We start from the raw sequence: 17188 nt of genomic DNA, 5'->3' as shown, positions 1-17188 counted from the left end.
AGGGAGAAAGAACACCCTAACTGTGAAGAACCTGGGAACAAAAAGTTCTAAAGCTCCTCTTCACCCACAGAATTCTGTTTGCTCAGACACTGCAGACTAGATAAATACTGCAAAGCCATTTAAGGGACAGATAAGAACTACAAACACTTAGTGCTGCCTGGAGCTCTCCAACTTGTTCCTTGTATCATGGGTAATGGGCTTTGGCCAGGGCTGAGAGTAGTTTATCAACTTCATCCAATTCCTGCAAAAAGATCCTCCTTGCTGGAAAAAAAAAGTTTATCTAGTTATGCTCCTAAATAAAAATAAGAAGCAGGCATAAACACACACCCCACCAGTTGTAACACCAACTCTCCAGAAAAGTAAGCATGTACAGACTGGCTACAGTGAAATGCTCCAAGCTGAGCACCTCTAGGCTGACACACAATTGGTATGAATAAAATAAATATATACATGAATCACATAAAACAAATCATGCTCTGCTAATTGAAATAATGGATACATACACCCCTTTCACCTGGATTCCAATCCTTTAACTGAGCTATCAGGGGGTTAAATGTAAAAGTGATTGGATTCTGCAGAAGTGACAAGGGTGGTGATGCTGCCGGAATTTTCACCAGTGTTGTGAACCACCAATGCCCAAAATGCTTCCTCAACTAGAGGGATCTTTATCCAGCATGCCTTGGGGGAAATGGTAGCTGTTAGGACACTGTCTGAACATCTTCGCTCTGGTGGGTATAATTGGGATTTACTTACAGAAAAAAAGGCATCTTGCCATGGTGTGTCTGTTTAGCTTAATATAGTTGATCAGAAGTAAGCAGTTCCAGTTAACCTGGAGATCACTGAATTAGTTAAGAGTGAGAAAGGTGGTCTGAACTCCAGGATGGGCACTGGGTCATTGTTCAGAACAATAGGATTAACATACTCTAATTTCACACAATCCAATGCTCACATCACCTTTCTATTGTGCATGTAGTATGGGTGAATATCTGAATTTTCAAATTTTCCCACAAACAGAGGTGTTCAAAGCAACTCACATAAACCACAGAAACAGCCAATGTATAATGCAGGCCACCCACTCTTCAGACAGTCCCCAAGGGACTTACTCTTCCAAGTTGCAGATATTAGTATCTTTCCTGTTATAAGAATTTTTAGGTCTTATATATATAATAAATGTTCATAAATGTACCAAGCAAACACATATATAAATATATAAACCACATGTCTAAAACCCACAGTAAAAGTCCTAAAGCCATTTTGACTTTTTCAGTCACCTTAAATATTTCTCTACAACAAGGGTCAGCAAACTTTTTCAGCAGGGGGCCAGTCCACTGTCCCTCAGACCTTGTGGGGGGGGGGGGGCTGGACTATATTTTGGAAAGAAAAAAAAGAACAAATTCCTATGCCCCACAAATAACCCAGAGATGCATTTTAAATAAAAGCACACATTCTACTCATGTAAAAACACGCTGATTCCCAGACTGTCCATGGACCGGATTTAGAAGGTGATTGGGTCGGATCTGGCCTTAGTTTGCCTACCCATGCTCTACAAGGTGGAAGGAAATGCAGAAATCTCCCCATTGTCTGTGTCCTCACAAATCCTGCCTTAAGGGCACATTTAAGGTGTGAATAGGATGAGCCTGTGACCTGGCTCAGGAATTAAAGTATTTTCATTACAAAAGAATGGCCAGGCTCCCCAAGTAATCCAATCAAGTGACCATTAACAGGTAACCTGGCAGACAGGTTAAAAACAACGCACTCAGATTTCTGTTGTAGACAGCCTTTTCTGTGATGTAGGTATGATGTATCTGGGGTTACACCCCTTCTGTAATGTATGTTTCTGGGGGTGGTCTTGGACTCCAGGGCGGGCAATTTAAAATGTCTATATAAGGGCTTGCGCGCATGGCTCGGGGGTCCTCATCCTCTCTCCTGCATGTGGGGGAGCACCCTGTTGCAGCAGTTAATAAAGATCAGGCTTACTAGCTGCTTTGCTTCTCAATATTCTCTGGTTTGTCTCTGTTATTTTCTCCTACTGATACAAAACCTACAAAAGGACTCTATATGGGCTCTTGGGTATTCCATAAGGGGAAAGGAGCAGGTTTTTTTTTATTTATATCACCTCCTTTCAGTGTGAGGTTGAGGGGATTGATCATTTAGTTCTATCTGCTGCTAAAACAACCTATAGCTGGCTCAGTTGGGTAGCTCTCAGCTTCCTCTCCCTGCTTGTACCCAAATTCAACAGGAAAACACAGGAGCCAAACTCTGCCTGGGAAAATACACCTATCCTCCAGAGGGCACACATTGCACAATCAGTGCAGAAGCTTTTATCCAAGGGCAATATGAGAAGTCTTTTCCATATGTGAAGGTGCTGCTGGAGATATATACACATGAAAGTCTGTGTAGGACAAGGGGAGGAATTATCCCTCCAATTGATTTTTGCTCTGGGGTATTAGAAAGAACACAGCATTTATCTGGAGATTTCTTCCCAAAGCCGACTGTGGACTTTCAAACATAAAGAGACTTGAAAGGAGCTTATCAGGTGAACAATCTGCTCAGACCATCATCACTCAAAACAGGACCCCCAGCAGGGAGCTCCACGATCCCATTGTTCTTTCTTGGACCTCTGAAAGTAACTCAGCTGCTTGTCCAGCTTCAAACAAGCAGGAACAGGGTGGGGGGAGGGGGAGGAGGGTAGGCTAGAACTACAGAAAGGGGGCAGCCCCCCTGTGCTCCCAACACGGCCCTTTGCCTCTGCACATCATAACACTCTGCTAAACCCCACACATGCTGCTGCCCAGCAAAAGAATGGAGACTGGCTATATTTAAGATCTCTAAAGCATTCTGTTGCTTAACACATTCTATATTATCTAGGAATAGAAATATTTTGTCAGGAAAATGAACGGTAGATTTTCTCCCCTCAAATTACATACACCCAGAAGAGAAAAGTTTGGGATTTCCCCTGTGTGTGAAGCAAACAGGAAGAAAAGGCGACTGACTACCCAAAGTGGTGACTGATGCTACTCCTTGACCAGCAATGACTCTTGAACATCTGTGGCCACAGAATCCTCTTTCTGGTGAGTCATAACAATGCTATCTGCCACCAAAACTACAGCAGTGCTTGTTCCCATAAACACCTTTTACACGAATTACCAAGGATTCACCAAACACAGCATTCCAACTACTGGCAAAAATAAACAAAATTGTTGTGTACTTAAAAGACCTTTTGTCACCTCACTCCTTGACCTTTTGAGGACATGGGAAAGGTCTCTCCTTGACTAAAATGATTTGAGGGGGGAGTGTAGCATGGTAAGACAGCCACAGCCTCTCATACTCCAATGAATTTTCTTGTATCCTGGCAGCTCCCCAGACTAAACAGGACCCAACAGCTGGGCCTGCCTGCCTGCTCTGTCTCTCTCAGGTAGCTGGAAGGTTGTAATTGGCGAGGCAGGAGATTAGAAATATCGGCAGCCTCTAAGTAAGACTTTAATTTACTGGCAGATCAATAGCACTACGGTTATATTGGCAAAGTGTCTACAACTCTATTGACTCCCGCAATTCCTCTTATCAATTTATCAGAAATCTGGAAGCCAGAAGATATTGTTTGAAGAAAAAGCAGGCAGGAACCCAATGCTTTGCCTCAGCTGCCCAATTGGAGCTCCAGACTAAGCCTCTAATAGCAGGTATATTTGTTGCAAAGACGACAAACTACCAGCAATATGATTAAGAGCTCACCAACTCCTGTTCAAAACCCTTCCTATGTTTGTTGTGCTACACAGGCCTCACCCCTCTTGCCCCAGGCAGCAACCACCACCCCCTTCATACTCACCTGGCACGTTGCACTGGCTCAGGACATCATCCCAAGGAGGGACCACAACTCAGTGGTAGAACATCTCTGCATGCAGAAGGTCCTGGATTCAGTCCCTATCTTAGAAACAGGTGACAAGAGATACTAAAGACTATTTTCTGTCCAACACCTTGGAAATTCAAGGCAGACAGTACAGGGCAAGATGGGCAAATGGTCTGGTCTTGAATACAGAACATAAGAAGTTGCCTTATGTCAAACCATTGGTGCATCTAGCTCAGCACTGACTGGCAATGGCTCTCTCCTACTCTACCTGGGGATGTCAGGGATTGAACTTGGGACCTTCCATATGTAAAAAGATTATCGCCACTGAGCTACAGCAATTCCCTGAAGACAGCATATTAAGTCCTCCAGTCTTACTGTTCTAAAGCAGCTAACGGAAATGTAGAGTGGATCCTGTCTTGCGAGTTGTCAACATCCAGTCTTACAACTATTTCACTGCGCAGAATCAAATTCCCAACCTCTAGTTCATGAGGGAAGTTCCAACTCCTTCACCACTATGACATCCAACAAAGCGCTGATTTCCAGCTTCTGCATGAAAATGACTTGAGAGGTATTCATGTCATAGAATAATAATCATAGAATCATAGAGCTGAAAGGGACTACAAGGTTAAGATGTTGAGAGAGAAAAGAAAACTGCAAATTCTCTCTTCTTACTCCAAGCCCAAAGTCCTTTTACAGTCCCCTTTTGCATCTCATTGAGCCAGCACACAGTGTAAGTACCGTATTTCCATGTAAACAAGCAATAACAACACTCCTTAATAAAATACATACTAATACATAGTAATCAAATGGTCTGATATTGATATTACTAACCTTAAACAATTAAAGAAGAGAACAGCCTAGTGTCATAGGCGCATAAGTTCACTCTGGGCCAGCCCAAAACACCAGGCATAGAGTAGCAGCTGAAAATTACATAGCTCCTCCAGCAACTGTAATGACCCTTTTGCCAAAGAGATGTACTCTTTACCCACTATTCCACACAACACACCCAAAGCTGCAAATAAACTCCTGGCTGCAAGGAGGCTAATCTGAGGTCTTGAGGACATTTAATATAACTCCTCTCACCACAGGGCAGGCTAGGAAGAACAAGAGCAGTTGTGGGGAGCCTTTCCTATTTATTTACCTTTTTTATTGAACTTTGCTTTTGGAAATGGATTTATTTACTCAAGCACAACCCCTCAATTTTGGAGTCCTCTACCATGTCAAAGAAGTGATAAACCCTTCCTTACAATGAAATTGAAGAGCCCTTGAAGCCTACTGGAAATAAGTGTCACATCAAAATGTCCAAGTGGTGGCTTTAGGTATAAATGCTATACAGTTTGAATGCAGCTGTATGGCAGTAAGCTCAGGATAATGCTAGAAACCATGGAGAAGGTGGCGAATGCCAAGTGCTTCCAGCAGAACTGCATCAAGGAAGACTGTGTGAAACTACAAGGCATCTTCTTGACTCAAAAGACTGCCAACCCATAAGCGAAAAAGGACCAGAATTTTTTATCTGGTGCTGGTGAACCACAAACTTGTAGGCATAATGAGAACTGGAATGAGGTTCTAATTTGACCCAAAAATATGTTTTCTCCAAGCCACACCCACCTACCACATACTTGACATCAACTGGCCTTGTTCCACAGCTGCCTCACCCCTTGCTCCTGAGGAAGCTGTCATTTTTCCATCTGTGACCAGCAGAGAGAAGCCTGCCCCTTGTTGATTGACTGAGAGCCCACCTGGGCTCAATCGCCAGGGGAGTTGAGGTTAAATCAGTTACTGGGCTGGTATGCCAGCTGAGACCCTACCTGCCTGCGCATTATCTCACCAGGGTGGTACATGCTCTGGTTATCTCCTGCTTGGACTACTGCAATGCACTCTACGCGGGCCTTCCTTTGAAGGTGGCTCAGAAACTACAGCTAATCCAGAATGCGGCAGCTAGACTGGTGACTGGGAGTGGCAGGCAAGGCCATATAACACCGGTCCCAGTACGTTTCTGAGCATAATTAAAAGTGTTGGTGCTGATTTTTAAAGCCCTAAACGGCTTCAGCCCAGTATACCTGAAGGAGCATCTCCACCTCCATTGTTCAGCCAGGACACTGAGATCCAGCTCCAAGGGCCTTCTGGCAGTTTCCTCATTGTGAGAAGTGAGGTTACAGTGGACCAGACAGAAGGCCTTCTCAGTAGTCATGCCAGCCTTGTGGAATGCCCTCCCAACAGATGTAAAGGAAATAACCAACTATATGACTTTTAGAAGAAGGCAGCCCTGTATAGGGAAGTTTTTAATGTTTGATGCTTTACTATGCCTAATATTTTTACTTTTTTGGAAGCCGCCCGGAGTGGCTGGGGCAACCCAGTCAGATGGGTGGTGTATAAATAAATCATTATTATTAATTATCATCATCTTCATCATTAGACAACACCAAAGAAGTTGCCCCCTTGGGGAGAAGTAATGTCCAGAGGACAGCAAGGACCACCCCTTAATATCTGGAGACTAGAAGATTAGGACAGGGAGTTAATCTGTGTGTGTGTGTGTGTGTGTGTGTGTGTGTTTGCTTAAAATATTGTAAATTGCTTTGAGTTGCAGGGACAAAAAGTGACTACCAAATTTAATAAATAATATATAATGATAATATATATCATCAAGTGGGGGAGAGTTAAAGAAGCAGCTGCAAAGGAACCGTAAGGAGCCATAAAATATGCTCCCAGTTGCTCCTGGGAAAGCAGAACTTGTATTCAGCACCTTTGAAATTTGGCACCAAATGTAAGCCCAGCTGCTGGAATTGATGCTGTCTGGGACCTCCCCAGCAGAGTCAATTCCTGCTGAAAACAGGCTGGAATTGCACCATTCATCTGTGCAAGTTTGTGCAGGAACCAGACCACCACTCAGACAGCCTTCCTCTATAGAATGAACCTGGGAACAATGTGGCAACCTAGACACATTCAAAGGAAACAGCTTCCATTCTTTCCAAGCAGCATTCCCAGTGTAATTCCAGAGCAAGTAAAAGGGAGCCCAAGAGCAGTAATGGCTCTCAAGCACCCTTTCCCCAAAAGGAACTAGATCACAGATGGTAGGGACAAAGTGCCAGTGACAAAGCCTGTCAAAAGTACTGCCAAAGGTAGATCTGAGGAAAATGTGGGAAATGATTGTTGTTAAAAAAATTGAAGTTATGATATTGAGATGTATAGGACTTGATGGATTGTTTGAGTGAAAGACTTTGTTCCGATATGCGAGACTGGATGCCAGGCCAAGACCAGCCAGCCCCTATGGAAGGAAGAAGACTTGGCCAAAGAAGATAAAGAAGATTGGCAAAATAAATTACTGAACTATGCAGGACAAATTTTAAAAAGGGGGGAACTGTTCAATGCATATTTTTTAAGCTTTGTGTATAGATTCTTACATTAGTATAACTTTTAAAAGTCACTTGTAATAGGATGAGGATGATTTTAAAACTGGATTGTTAAGTATATAAGGTTTTATGGACATGCATGAACGAGTATATTATAATGGAATCAAGAGGGAGTGTAGGGAAGTTGATCAAAAAATTATGTTTTAATTTGGTTATGATATTTTGTGTGGTTTTTCTTCATTTTGTTATATTTGGAAAATCAATAAAATGTTTTTCATATATATATAGAGAGAGAGAGTGAGTGTGTGTGTGTGTACTGCCAAAGGCTGTTTGCCCCCAACTGAACCCAATTCCTCTTGTAAAGCACGGGAGTCAATGACACAGTATAGACTATGGACCAGACATAGTTTTTCCCAAATCAGTTTCTGCTATTTCACAAATGGATTTGGTGCATTTGTATTGTTTGTATGCTTTTTGCATATCAGCACTATATTTTTGAAAGAGTTGGTTTAAAATTATTTCAATGGATAATAAAATAAAGTGCTAAGAAAAATCCTTTGCATTTGCCAACTCTCATTCAGTATCACCATACAAACACAAGATCTGATGCTGATTTGTCTGCAAGCAAGCACCAAAGGTCACTGGGGGAGGGACTGCCATCTTGTGCACACTGGACGAACCAGAGCAGAGGAGGGGATGTCTCGATCTCTGATCAGTCCTGTCATGTAAAAGACTTGGAGCCTGGAGGCTCTGCATTTCTGCTGGGGGGGGGGGGAGGGAAGAGAGAAAAATATTGGACTTATTACTACTGACTGACCACACAAGGCAGAGAAGCTCAAAGACTCTAGACCAGTACAGGCCCATAAGCCAACAATTTCCCTAGAGCCAGTGCTCACTGTGTGATGCAAAGGTCTCAGAAACTGGGCCTTCCCCCACCCTCTTCCTCCTCACCATGGAGACGAGAGTCCTGAACACATGAATCTCCCTCCACCTCCTTCAGAGGGGAAGGCTGTGATCTTGCACAGGGTTACCATGGAGCTCAAACAGTTGCATTCATTCATCAGGCTGGGGAAGCGTGGAGAGCTTGGCCTAGTGATTAAAGAAGAGGCCTGGGCACTGGGAAGACCTGACTACAACTGGCTCACAGTTTCTGAGAGGAGCCAAAGAGTCATTCCCACAAGGGACTATCACCACCCAGAAGGCTTCCCCAGGCACTTTCTGGCAGCTAAGCTGGCACTGCACAAGGCCACAAGCTTCACTTCCCTCTACGGCATTTTGGAGGGCAATCCAGCTGCTTGAAACCTGAATGAAAGGTTCAATTACTTAAATCGCAAGAACAATTTCAACTTGACCCCAGACGTCACAGCCCTTAATGGCCTTCTGCCTTTTAAATGCAGATTTGAACTTTTCACCCAAGGTCGACAGCTGCTACTCTCCTCATCCCAGCAGGGACCAGGCGCCACTGGGCTTTTCTCCCCTTCAACCTCCCTCTAAGCAAGGAGCCCCCACTCCATCAGATGGATCTGCAAAGGGCTCAAAACCAAGCATGCAGCAGTACCATGTGTGGCGAGGCCCCGGGCCCCAAAGTTCCCCTTAGATAATAAGCACACAGATACAAATATTTTGAGTTAATGGGATAAATAAGGCCACAACTTTATTGGTTACAGATGCGAGCAGTTTGGCTTAGGGACTGGGTGAAACTGACTATATCCTGACTCTTGCACGCCTGCAGGAAGTCTCTTAAGGGTCAACTACCGGTAGGGGGAGCCCTATGATATACATCAATTAAGAGCATGCCCGGGGTCCCCGATGGGGTTGTGGCATGGCCTAGCCCACGCCCACGTCCAGGCTTCGGACAGGATCCACACCCCCGGATCCATTTAACAGGATACCCTTAATGAGGAAGGGCTGGTGGAGGCAACAACCTCTCCTCCCATGAACCAGGCTTACCCAATGCCTAACCGCCTAACGTTACAAAGTTGTGACGATTGCTACAAAGTAGGTTAAAACCAAATGGCTGGTGCCAATTTGCCAAGTGGGAAAATTCCTACCTGGCCCCAACAATAAGGTGACCGACATTAGTCCATAGCAAGGCCAAAGTCAAGCAACGCATAAAAAGAGGACTGGTGGGCTGGGTGATCCAACGAAGGAGGTGAAAAGAGGCCATCCTCCAGCTGCGATGCGATTTAAACAGCAGTAGCCACACCCCCTAACTAACCCGATTGGTCAACTGGGGGGGCGTGACATGGCTAGGAGTCCTGATGACACGGGCGGAATCACTCCGCCCCCTGCCGGGTCACAGTGATTTCCCGGATGCCTTCCCACAACTCCCCCCCTCCAGAGAAGGGGAGTGGTCTTATGCCCAAAGGGTGAGAAATCAACAAACCGTACCATGGAAACCCCAACAGAAAAATGTAATGGCCAGAGAATAATAGATGAAAAATCAACAAGACCCTCCAACTTTGTTTCTCCAACAGTGGAGCAGAACCTCCTTATCAAAACAGCTCAATAGGACAAGGTACCATAGATTGTTCCACTATTGCCAAAGTCAGTCGTCTTCTCTCTCTGTCTCTGTCTCTCTCTCTGATGTAAAAGCCCAGCACATGGCAAACAAAGGCCTGCCAAAAAGTAGGCTGAAAAGGCAACTCCAGCAAACTTGACAATATCCCTGGCATAGTACTTAAAAACCCAAGGGCAGGTGTCTGACAAATTTCAGCAGGTAAGAGCTGATTCCAGGAAACTGGAATTCCAGCTGTCTAGGAAATGAGACAGAAAGCAAAAGGTGGCAGCTGAAAAGACAGAGCCAAAAAATGCCCAGCACTTCCTCAGAATCCAATAGATCTCCTCTTGCACTTCACAGAGAGATCCGTTCCAGGTCTGCTATAGATAAGGTCACACAATCAACACCCATAACATGTTAGGCAGAAGCTGGCAGAAATGTAGACTTTTGGCTTGCACACAGTGATCAGCCCGGCGAATCATTCAGATCAGATTCCAGCCTCCCAAAGTGGTGAATGGCTGGCAGGGCAGCGTGAGAAGCCAAATGTGCAGAGCCCCCCAGAATAGTGCACCCGGGACCATCACTCTGGCAGCTGCTCCCCCCACCACACCACTGCAGCTTGGCTCCAGTGGGGGGTCACTCTGGTGGCGAGGGCTGGTCTGGCACAGTGGGCTCTGTTCAAACTCCGCCCTGCGTCCCGGCAAACCATGCTACACTGCTGAAATCAGCCACATACACCCCTCCCACTGGTTTTAATACATTTTTGTCAAATCCCTCCACAGCCGGTCAACATTCAACTTAAGAGCACCTAGAGAGAAAGAGACCACATCAGAGGAGCTTTCATCCACCCTTCCATGAAGGGACCGTTACCCACTCAACCCTCCACAGCAGAGGCACAACATTAGAGCCACTGGCATTCTTCCTATAGCAGGATTAACACAAGAATGTGCTTCTTCACAGAGAAAAGAAAGGGGGGCGTCTAACCTGCACAAAGCCCAGCAAGAACATATAATATGCCTAGGTTGCCAAAATGGAACGAAGGAAAGGTTGAAAAGCCAAACTCTGGGCTTCTGATGGGGGTGGTGAGCATCTTCCTCAGGCACTTAGATCCCTATTGTCTGTAAGGTAAACCCCCACCACCCCCTACCTTGAGTTAATCAAAACCAAGTTGCTCAGGAATGCAGCAGGACAGGTCTGTACTTCCAGACCTCTTTTGTCTTTGAGGGTGGGAGTCTGAAAAATACAATGTTGAAGGAAAACCAAGCCCTTCAAGGGTCTGCCCCTACCACAAGAAGAGAGGGAAGAGAAATTCCTTCAGAGTGCCTGCCAGCTGCAGGGCTCAGCATTACAGAGGCACCCACAAGAAGGAATAGGTGCCACTCTTTCCTTGTCATGATCAGGATACTGGCAACCCTCTAGCCACAAACTCTTGATATGGAGCAGCAAATAAATAAATGCTGCTCCCCGAGTCCTCCAGTTGCCTCCCTGTACCTCTAACCACATATGCAAGGAAGGCCTGGGACATAGGAGCTACTTTGGAGATGCCAGACACAGCAGGCTGGACAGTGAAACACGCCTTTCCCTCACACTTAACACAAACTTCTCCAAACAGGCAAAGTGTGCCGTGTAGCTCTCTCCCTCTCAAACAAAAGGGGGGGGGGGGAATCATGTCAGCACAGATTGGAGAGCGCTGCCAGCTCAGTCTCTGCTGCTCCCTGCCTGCAACAGTGAAGCCACAGCCCAGCCCTACTTTTCAAGAGCAAAAACAAAGGCTTAAAAAAAAAAATCTCACTGACTCAGTAACTGTAAAAAAATACTTTGCTGCAGGGCAGAATAGGAGGAAGACTCAACACTCTCTAGGTACAAACTGCAAGAGCCAGAAAACTTTGGACTATCTGGAAAATTGTGTCCCCATTGCTTTCCCCAGCCAAAGAAAGCCTGGAGGGGACTCCAGAAATATACAAGTTGTGGCCTTCGATCCAAGCAAGAGCAAATGGACTCCTAACCCCCATGCAGAGAAAGGAAACAAAAAAGGAGGAAGAGTTTTCCCTTCCTAACTGGATCCTGAACCAAGTAACAGCCCATTCCTTCTACACATCAGTCACAAGAAAACTGAATGAAATACAGTACTCATAAACATGCAATCTTAATATCATTTCCTTTAAAAATTACTTTTGCCAGAAGTCATCTTCATTTGGAAGCAGCTCAAAGATGCACCTCTCTCAGTAGCACAACCTATTCTGCCACTTGGAAGAAAGGTATTACTGGACATTCTGCAAACTGGATATTCTGCAAACATCCTGTGGAAAGAACAACAAAAAGTATGTCCTCTACCATTGAGGTTTGCATTTTCAGAATGATAGGTATGCTCAAGGTGCACACTAGCCAGCCTTATAGAGGCAAGCCATTTGTCCATCCACCCCAGTCTACTGCAAGTGGCAAAAGGGTATCACAGTGGAAGAGCTGTTAAGTGGAGATGCCAGAGTTGGAATATGAGACCTTCTGCACACAAGCACATGCTCCAGGCCTTTCCAATGATTTTTCAAAAGTACATAGACTAATGCTGAAAGAATCCTGAAGCATGTCCAAGCAACAAACAGCATGATTGGCTTCAGAATCGCAGCTGCTCCTGTCCAAAGAAAATCTGAGGGGGAGCAATCTAATAACTGGGGGTGATAGGGAAAGTACAATGATACAGCTGCCTCCTCCCCAACCATTTCTCAAGGACCAACTATTGGGCAAGGGCTGGGTGGCAGGGAGTGGTGACCTGAGTAAATGCCTGCTCAACCTTGGCACTCTTCTTGTAGAATTCCCTGCTCTGGAGGTGAGCTCAGCTTTGCTGTTTACTGAAGATTTTGGTACCTCCTAATGATGTTGGTTAATTTGGTTTTTTAATATTTTAGATGAACCCATTTAGTAGAATGTATTGCCTAGGGATTGTTCTGAAGCAATGCGGTTTTTGTGATTTTAACATATTTTATTTGTTGTTGCATATTTTACACTTTTATTTGTGAATCTGATTTTGGGTGAAGAACTGTATATTAAGGCGGGGGAATATACACACATATTTTAAAAAAGCCCAAAGCAAAGATTGGGAACGGGACGGGACTACTCAATCCCCTAAATAATATGTACCATTTTTATGAGGAAGCACATAAAGGCCAATGCTTTCCAAGGCATCAAGTTCCTGCAACCATTTAGCTGTTTCTCCTAATCCAGGGCAACACACTACAGACACAGATAGATAGATAGATGGAGGGATAGATATAGATAGACTCTTTCTCTCTCTCAAAAACTAAACCCTCCATAAACTCCAGCCATGCTTGAAAGCTCAGTGTGTTAAACACACACACACACACACACACACACACACACACCCAATAGTTGCAAGAGGGTGACAGGAGGAGCTTCCTGCAAACCACCTCTCATGTGTTCAGGGGTTATCCCTACCTACCCTCAGCCTCACTGTGGTAGATACATATCTTTATAGAGCCAGAGAGGGTTGGAATAAAAAGAAACCAACCCTTTCCCAAAGCTGTAGGAAGCAAAAAGAAAAGCACCAATTAACTCAGCAGCAAGTTGTTAGTATTTGCATATAAATGCAGTCACAAATCACTACAAACAAGCTAGGACAAGTCAAGGCCATTAGTATATACAAATCTACTCTGGACAGCAGCTCTAGGTGGGTCATTGAAAGGAGGCAGCCTGCCAACTTCCTCAAAAGGGAGGGAGGGAGGGGGAGGGGCTCACATCTGTGCAAACAGAAGCACAAGGCAATTGCACAGGATACCAAGAAGAGGAAAAGTACCGGTACAAAGAGGGCTGGGACATATGATTCTATGATTCTATACCTCAACAGACTAGCCTCTATACACCAAGCACCAAAATGGGTTTGAGAACGGCTACAACACTTCTATTTTGGTTGCAACAGATTAGCCAGGCTACTCTGCAAAAACAGGAAATGCAAGATTGGGAGAGCTTCTGCTGGGGCAGGACTAGGCAAGAATTCCCTACATGGCAGTTTCTCCGGAAAGTGTTCTACAAATTCATTTCACCATCAGAAGGTGAAAAGGTGGTCATGAAGAATAGACAAAGCTAAGCTGTGATGAATAAAGCAGTCAGAATCTTGCTAATCTTGTAATCACTAGTAAGAGTATTTCTATTCTATTCCAATTGAAGATTTTTTTATTGTATCACTGCTATTTGCCCAAGTGATTAGTTTCCCCCCCTCCAAAAAAAGTTCACCTTTTGACCACAGACACCAAAATCTACTGATTCACTGGGCTCTCCATAGGTTGTAGGCAAGTCCCACCCCTTGCCTCAGGCTTCCAGAGACAGCTGGTTCCATTCTGCAGGTGGCAGCATAACATGAAGCTCACAGTCCAAAGGCAAACCTGGTGCTGATCACAAAAGCAGTGTTGCTTCAGACTTGATATTTAAGGGATGGGGTGCCCTAAAGTTTTCAGAAAAAGCAAAATTTCTATCATCTTACCTGGTATAATCTTACCAGTGTAAGCACACAGAAACACGGATGATAAAGCCTTTCACTGAGTTCTCTAGGTTTTGTTTTTTAAATCCTCAACCCAAGGCTGCTTATTGTCAGGACAGCAGAAGACAACACACCTTTGCCAGGTAAGAGTGTGTTGGACTCCCGTGTTTTTCCTAGGAACAAACACTTCCACCATTTAGAGCATGAGTGGAAATAATGTTGACTGGGATCTACTGGTAGTTTTCTGGGTGATTTGCAATAGCTCAGCTAAGAATCCCACCTGTTTAAGAGTGGCAACAAATGACTCCAAACCACCCTAAATTAGACTGTAGAAATGGATGAGGCTTGGAAGGTGAGAAGATGGTAAGCTTAGCTCACTTCCAGTGACAAAACAAGGTTGTATGCTCAGCACCTGCACAGAGGCATCATCTATTTTGATTTCAACTTTGTTTTTTGCATGTGGCTCCAGTTGATGGCTCTTGGGGCTCTGGTACATCCCACAAGCCTGGGCTCTGTTCTCCCTTGCTTTAAAGGCAGCGACGGGAGGATACAGTTTGCTTGGTCCTGAATTGCAATTATTTAAAAGCTAAATTGGAAAAAAAAATGGAGTCAGATTTTTTTAGTTTGCTCTGAAGAAATTTTACTTATATAGAAAGATGTGTATAAAAAAGTCATGGCAGTTAACAGGTTAACACAGTATAACTAGCAACTAACAACCAATCAATAACAAAACCAATCCTAGTAAAACTAACAGCAAGATCTAATGCATCAAAACAAAAGTAGAACAAGTATCAGCAGCAGAAATTAAAGAGACTCTGGAAAACAATATCCTTCAACTGGCTCTGCAAGGAAAGCACAGAGGTGGTTGAAACAAACTGCTCCTGCAACAGAGTTTCAGAATGTCAGGGCCGCCACAGAAAAAGTCCTGTTAATTGCAGAGGTTTGCCTAACTTCTTCATATACAGTGGGTTGCAAACGTGATCCGTGTGGGACGCACATCCGCAACCCGCAGCAGCGCGTCTGCGCATGCATGGGTTGGGATTCAGTGTTTCTGCACATGCGCAAAGCATGATTTAGCGCTTCTGTGCATGCGCGACTGTCGAAACCCGTTCCGGTACTTCCGGGTTTCGGCGGTCCGCAACCCGAAAAAACGCAACCTGAAGCGTCTGTAACCTGAAGTATGACTGTTGTGGAAAGTAGAGCTGGACCTCCTTAGACATCTTAAGAGTCAGAAACTCCCATGGAAGGAGACATTCCCTGAGAAAATCAGCACTTTGAACTGGGCATGGAAACTAAATGGCAGTCAGTTGAAGGGGAAATATGAACAAACTGATCTGCCCTTTTCAATAGGCAGCCTGTCACATTCCTCAATAGCCAAATTATTGAATCCAGGTTGGATTACTGTAATACATTCTCTGTAGGGCTGCCTTGAAGACAAAATAGAAACTTCAATTAACTCAGAATGCAGTTGCTACAATGTCAACAAGACCCAGGAGGTGGCTTCTTATCCCACCCACTTCATTGGCTTCCTGTTCACCTCCAGGCTCAATTAATAATACTGACACAAGACCTACATGGTACAGGACTCAGGTACCTACTAGACCATCTTCTCTCATATCAATACACCCGTGTGCCAAAATGTACATCCAAGAGCCTTCTCTGGATGTGTCCTCCATCTGAAGTAAAGCAGGTAGCAAATGAAAGAGTGCTTTTCAGGATTCGTTAACTGTCCCAAGGGAGGCTTACATGGCTCCTACTTTGCTGTCATTTCAGCACTAGGCAAATAACTTTTTAAGCATTGCTGACTTCTAGTTTTTAATTTTTGTAAGCTCCAGTAGTTTATTACCGACTGGAGCTCTTGTTCTGTGCTGTTGCATTATTTTTTTTCAAAATATGTTATTATTTATTTATTTATTTAAAATATTTTATAACACTTTTCCTTTTAAAATTACAAAGCATACAACTGGACAGCACAATGTAAAATTACAATAAAATCAACATGTTTATAACAACCACCATAAAGTAGTAAATCCAAAGCAAACAGATGAAGAACAAAATGGTGCTAATTGACAGCAAAAGCTTGGGAAAGAAAAGGAGTTGTCAGGAGGCACTGAAATACTATCAATGTGGGGGTTGCTGTAACTCAAACAGAATATGGTTCCTACACAAGGGCGCCACAACAGAAAAGGCGCTCTAGACTGTTTGCACTTTTACAATTTAAAAATATTTATAGGCCACCATTTAGAGCAGTGGGTTATGAAAGTGGGGGCTGCAGCCCCCTGGGGAGCGGTTTGTTTACCTAGGGTGGCACTAAGAGGCAAGGGAATGACAGGGAATGATTATCAAACTTCAAAAAGCTGGTATCACTGGATCAGGTTCATCTATTTTGTTGAATTAAAATTAATAGTTTTAATTGGATTTTGAATAAATATGCAATTATTTGTTACCGTTTTGAATTTTATTGTGTTATTTTCTGCCTTAGCAGGTTGTCCAGACAGCTTTACTCAATAATGCTTTTTACAGGGTGGTGGCACTGAGGACGAGTTTATGGAACCAGCAACCGGCCCATCAGCTGTAGTTTCCAAACCATATTCAGAGGCAGAGCTACATATAATGTGTTGCAATATTCTAACCTAGAGATTACCAGAGCATAGCCAACAGTAGTTAGGCTACTCCTGTCCAGATAGGGGCACAGCTGGGCCACCAACTGAAGCTGATGGAAGACACTCCATGCCACTGAAGCCACTGAAGCCTCAAGCAACAGCAAAGGATCCAGAAGTACCCCCAAGCAACGTACCTGCCACTTCAGAGGGAGTGTAACCCCCTCCCAGCCATCCAGTCTAGGGAACCACCCACTAGCAGTGTTTCAGTCTTAACTGGATTGAGCTTCAGTTTTGTTGGCTCTCATCCAGTCCATTAACCAGGCAAAGCAACGGTTCAGCACATCCACTGCCACACCTGCAGATGTAAAGGAGAAATAGAGCTGTATGTCATCAGCACATTGC

General features: G+C 44.3%; 1 protein-coding gene across 18 annotated transcripts in view; it reads right to left on the bottom strand.

Annotated features, from left to right (window-relative positions):
• The window catches only part of ZFHX3 (zinc finger homeobox 3), a 350144-nt gene that overhangs the window by 144799 nt on the left and 188157 nt on the right, over nt 1-17188 (bottom strand). For 14 of the 18 annotated variants that reach the window (XM_081018497.1, XM_081018496.1, XM_081018494.1 and 11 more), the window contains one exon: nt 16981-17141. The exons of the other annotated variants lie outside the window; for them this stretch is intronic. The gene's annotated coding sequence lies outside the window, so the exon portion shown is untranslated. The remainder of the gene's footprint in view (nt 1-16980; nt 17142-17188) is intronic. 18 annotated transcript variants of the gene reach the window in all.

This window comes from Podarcis pityusensis, assembly GCF_964106645.2.
Source record: "Podarcis pityusensis genome assembly, chromosome: 8".
Classification (NCBI taxonomy): domain Eukaryota; kingdom Metazoa; phylum Chordata; class Lepidosauria; order Squamata; family Lacertidae; genus Podarcis; species Podarcis pityusensis.
Note: the sequence above shows the minus strand (reverse complement) of the source record. Positions and strands in the feature narration are given on the sequence as shown.